Consider the following 6,000-nt stretch of genomic DNA (forward strand, 5'->3'; position numbering starts at 1 on the left):
AGCGTACGACAGCAGAGACATGATCATTGAATGCATGTGTCTAGAGCAGTTTCACAAAACCATCCCCCAAGCTGTGAAACTGTGGGTGCAAGACAGAGGGAATGTAAACACTGTGGAAAGGGCGGCTGAATTAGCCGAAGAGTACGCAACGCGTAGAAAGTTGAACGCCGAGGACGGAAACTGGGATGGTCGAAATGGACCGCGGAAACCCTTTCCGTTGAAAAAGGGTTCGCAGACTAGACGATCGGAGCCTGTAGACATGGAGGAAAAGCCCGCAGAAAAGAGCGAGGAGAAACTTAACGGAGAAACCGCACAAAAAGAACAGAAAAGAAAATACGAAACTTTTAGACCAATTCGCTGTTACAAATGCCACAAACTGGGACATATAACTGTAAACTGCGGGAAGCCTATAGCGTAGTTTTCTCCTACGTAGAGGAAAAAGACGAGAATATGTAACTTTTAAGTCCATATCTTCACGACCTGCAAGTTAATGGCAAACCATGCCGAGTGCTAAGAGACAGTGCCGCCACAGAGGACATTGTCCATCCGTCTTACGTGACGGTAGATGACTTCACCGGAGAAGTAGCATGGATCAAATAGGTTGTAGAAGAACACAGCGTGTGTCTGCGCATGGCCAAAGTCAAAATCCGTGGACCATTCGGGGAGCTAGAGACTGAAGCTGCAGTTTCCAAATTTTTGTCACTGCAGTACCCTTACATCTTTTCGAATCGTTCAAATCAGTTACGGCGTGAAAAAGGGCTTAAACTGGGAGAGGGCGTAGTACAGGCGTTGACGCGAGGCCAAGCTCGTAAAATCGCGTCGCTTTCGGCCGAAAATGCACAAGCTGCTCCAGCGGAAGTAGCAAAGGAGAGAACTGCAATAACCGAATCCGAGCTAGGCTCGAGTGATGAAAAAACAGTTGAGGAAAGCCTGCCAGCTGACCAGATCAATGAGAGCGTAGCACTAGAGTGTCAAAGTTCAAGCCTGCAGGAAGAGCAAGCTGACGCACTCACAAGTGAGACAGGGTCGTTATTATCACCGGCCTCAAAGAACTTTGATCAGCTCTTACGTGTGGATAGAGAGTCATTGGCAGCCGAGCAAAAGAATGATGAGAGCTTAGCTAAATTACATGACACAGCTAAAGAAGGCATTGCTAGGCGCAACGTGATAATAAATGAGAGAGGAGGATTGTTGTATCGGCACTACAGAGATCGAAAGGGTAGGATTTTATATCAGTTAGTCGTACCTACTAAGTATAGGGAGGACCTTTTGAGTCTCTGTCATGGAAATGGGTGGTCCGGCCACCTAGGCATAAACAAATCAAAAGAAAGATTGCTTATGGAATACTACTGGCCTGGCTGTTTCAAAGACGTAGAAAACTTTGTAAGATCATGCGACGCCTGCCAGCGTTCTGGTAAACCCGGAGAGACATGGAAAGCTCCACTGAAGGTAGTCCTTAATAACAGAGCCTTTCAGACGACTTGTAATAGACATGGTAGGGCCTCTTCCAAAAACAATATCGGGCTACAGGTACTTGTTTACCATGTTGTGTCCTGCTACAAAGTTTCCAGAAGCAATCCCTCTGAAAGAGCTCAGCTCCACCGAAGTAGTAGACGCGCTTTTGACAGTGTTTGCACGAGTTGGGTTTCCAGCCGAAATTCAGGCAGATCAAGGGTCAGTATTCACGAGCGCACTGACTTACACATTCTTGCAAAAGTGCGGGGTAAAGTTAATACACAGTTCTGTCTATCATAATCATCATCATCATCAGCCTGGTTACGCCCACTGCAGGGCAAAGGCCTCTCCCATACTTCTCTAACTACCCCGGTCATGTACTAATTGTGGCCATGTTGTCCCTGCAAACTTCTTAATCTCATCCGCCCATCGAACTTTCTGCCGCCCTCTGCTACGCTTCCCTTCCCTTGGAATCCATTCTGTAACTCTTAATGACCATCGGTTATCTTCCCTCCCCATTACGTGTCCTGCCCATGCCCATTTCTTTCTCTTGATTTCAATTAAGATATTAACTCGCGTTTGTTCCCTCACCCAATCTGCTCTTTTCTTATCCCTTAACGTTACACCTATCATTCTTCTTTCCATAGCTCGTTGCGTCGTCCTCAATTTAAGTAGAACCCTTTTCGTAAGCTTCCAGGTTTCTGCCCCGTACGTGAATACTGGTAATACTATTACCAGTATTCACGTACGGGGCAGAACAGCTGTTATAAACTTTTCTCTTGAGCGATAATGGCAACCTGCTGTTCATGATCTGAGAATGCCTGCCAAACGTACTCCAGCCCATTCTTATTCTTCTGATTATTTTAGTCTCATGATCCGGATCCGCAGTCACTACCTGTCCTAAGTAGATGTATTCCCTCACCACTTCCAGTGCCTCACTACCTATCGTAAACTGCTGTTCTCTTCCGAGACTGTTAAACATTACTTTAGTTTTCTGCAGATTAATTTTTAGACCCACCCTTCTGCTTTGCCTCTCCAGGTCAATGAGCATGCATTGCAGTTGGTCCCCTGAGTTACTAAGCAAGGCAATATCATCAGCGAATCGCAAGTTTCTAGGGTATTCTCCATTAACTCTTATCCCCAACTCACCCCAATCCAGGTCTCTGAATACCTCCTGTAAACACGCTGTGAATAGCATTAGAGAGATCGTATTTCCCTGCCTGACGCCTTTCTTTATTGGGATTTTGTTGCTTTCTTTATGGAGGACTACGGTGGCTGTGGAGCCGCTATAGATATCTTTCAGTATTTTTACATACGGCTCGTCTACACCCTGATTTCGCAATGCCTCCATGACTGCTGAGGTTTCGACTGAATCAAACGCTTTCTCGTAATCAATGAAAGCTATATATAAAGGTTGGTTATACTCCGCACATTTCTCTATTACCTGATTGATAGTGTGAATATGGTCTATTGTTGAGTAGCCTTTACGGAATATTGCCTGGTCCTTTGGTTGACGGAAGTCTAAGGTGTTCCTGATTCTATTTGCAATTACCTTAGTGAATACTTTGTAGGCAACGGACAGTAAGCTGATCGGTCTATAATTTTTCAAGTCTTTGGAGTCCCCTTTCTTATGGATTAGGATTACGTTAGCGTTTTTCCAAGATTCCGGTACGCTCGAAGTCATGAGGCATTGCGTATGCAGGGTGGCCAGTTTCTCTAGAACAATCTTCCCACTATCCTTCAACAAATCTGCTGTTGCCTGGTCCTCCCCAGCTGCCTTCCCCTTTGCATAGCTCCCAAGGCTTTCTTTACTTCTTCAGGCGTTACCTGTGGGATGTCGAATTCCTCTAGACTACTCTGTCTTCCATTATAATCGTGGGTGCCATTGGTGATAATGGAAGACAGAGTAGTCTGTCTATCACCCTCAGTCAAACAGTGTAGAGAGGTGGCATTCGGTGCTTAAGCGAGTTTTGCGTGCGCTCTGTTACAAGCACAAGGAGGACTGGGAGAACTGTCAGCCGGCAACTTTGTTCGCTTTGCGAACGGTTCCACATGAAGCGACAGGGTTCTCGCCAGCAGAACTAGTGTATGGGAGGACACTCCGTTCTCCACTGAGAATGTTAAGAGAGATGTGGGAGGAAAGAGGGGAGAGTCCAACAGTGGTTGAATACGTGCTAAAATTGCTGGAATGGCTAAGCGAAACCCAAGAAATAGTCGGAAAGAACATGGGAGTAGCTCAAAAGAACGCCAAATTCTATTACGACAAGAATGCGAGGATTCGTACGTTTAACGCCGGAGACCAGGTAATGATCCTCAAACCTTCAAGAAAGAACAAGCTTGAAGTTCACTGGGACGGGCCCGTTAAAGTGTTGCACAAACTTTCATATACTAACTATGCTCTGAAAATGCCCGGTCGCAGGAAGGAAGTGAAGATATATCACTGTAATTTGATGAACCCGTATGTAGAACGCATGAAATAGAGCTGACATCAACCGAACCAGTAAGATAAAAGCCTTACAGGGTGTCTCCAAGACAGAGAGAGATTAGGGAGGCAGAGATACAGCGCATGCTAGAGTTGGGAGTTATTGAGCCCGCTGAGAGTGACTACACGTCACCGCTAATACTGGTAGAAACCCCTAACAAGGACCCTCGTCCGTGTGTTGACTACAGGAAGTTAAATGCCATCACTAGGGATCAGCTGTACCCGATACCCAACATTGAGGAACGAATTGAAAGAGTTAGCGCTGCTAAATACACTTCAACTATAGATCTCGTGCGGGAGTACTGGCAAGTTCCCCTTTCAGAAAGTGCCAGCCGCTATGCCGCATTCATCTCACCTGTAGGCACTTTTCGCCCTCTTGCACTCAGCTTCGGGCTGAAGAATGCGCCGTTTGGCTTCTCTAAGTTAATGGATATTGTCCTAAAAGACTTGTAGGAGTTCGCCTTGCCATATCTGGATGATGTAGCAATTTTTTCGGACAGCTGGGAACAACACGTATCGCACCTCAAACAGGTGTTCTCACGGTTGAGGGAAGCTGGCTTAACAATGAAAGCGGAAAGGTGTACATTTGGTTGTTCACAGGTAACTTATCTGGGCCATGTTGTCGTCCAAGGCACGAGACGGCCGGCCGAGCTGAAAATAGCTACGATTGGACAATGTGCTCAGCCGCGCACGAAAACAGAGCTTCGTTCATTTTTGGGACTTGTGGGGTACTATCAACGGTACATTCCGAATTACTCGCAAATGGCAAGTCCATTAACGGACGCCGTCCGAAAGGGAGCACCGAGTAGCGTACACTGGGATAAGGAGAAAGAGAACGCTGTCCAAAATTTGAAAACGCTATTGGTTTCTCGTCCTGTGCTTCGCGCGCCAGACTACACAAAGGAATTCATAGTTCAATGAGACGCAAGCGTCGGTCAGGTCGGCGACGATAACGAGGAGCATCCTATCCTCTATGCCAGCCGTAAACTAAATGTAAGAGAGGAAGCCTACAGCGCTTCAGAGAAGGAATGCACTTGTTTAGTTTGGGCCGCCCAGAAGTTGTCGTGTTACTTGTACGGAGCGAAGTTCATCTTCGAGACCGACCACTGTCCTCTGGCGTGGCTCAATCAAATGTCACACAAAAATGGCCGCTTGCTCCGATGGAGCCTCACTCTCCAAGAGTACAACTTCTCCGTTAGATATAAGAAGGGAAAGTTGCATAGCAATTCGGATGGTTTGAGCAGGCTAATTTGAATTCTGCGTTTGAGGGTCCCGCCTAAATTTTAGGGTTACTAGTGTTAATTTTATTAAGCCAAGAAGATCCCCGCTCATTTAGCAGGATTCCCTCCATGATTGCTGAATTTGTCAGAACGAAATTGCTTCAGAAATTGGCATAGCGAAATGGAGCATTTTTTTTTGTGTCTGCACTTACGTTTTCTTTTTTTTTTTTTTTTGAAGCCTAGCGGGTCTAAAGTGAGAGCAAAGGTACGTCATCTCGGCGCAGAGCCGTGTTGTGGAGTTCATTTTGCAGTTGCCTGTCCTTGTTGGATGTTTTGGGGCGGTGACATCATTGCAGAAGTGGTTACTGCGAGCCAAGACATCACCCTCTGGCCACCAGCCGTTCTCTTCCTGCCCAGCGGTTGTTTGCGCTAGACAGTCGAGATTTTCCGGGCCATGCAGGCGCTGTTAAGAACGGCCAGCTGCAGTGCAAGTTTTGCCAACCAGTTGCGACCGCGGGCGTCATCTTTTCCTGGAGCGCCGCCGCAAACCTCTAGCCACGGCGTCACTAAATTGCCATTGTAACTGAATGCGTTCGGCGGGCCAACTATTGTTACCGAACCCACCAACGCCGCCCTGTTCTGCTATGAGTGGGGGAGTTGCCGCGGGAACGTCGGCGGAGGCCCCTTCCCACGCGCCGACCAAGACGCAGGACAATGGCTACCCGGCGCGCTGCGAGGGTCCGCTCCGAGTTCTACGAAATTCGTGTGATGTCGGTTTCGGACCGTGAACCTGGGTGTTTGTGTGTGTGTGTGTGTGTGTGTGCGTGCGTGCGTGCGTGCGTG

This window comes from Dermacentor andersoni, chromosome 1 (genome assembly GCF_023375885.2).
Source record: "Dermacentor andersoni chromosome 1, qqDerAnde1_hic_scaffold, whole genome shotgun sequence".
Lineage (NCBI taxonomy): Eukaryota > Metazoa > Arthropoda > Arachnida > Ixodida > Ixodidae > Dermacentor > Dermacentor andersoni.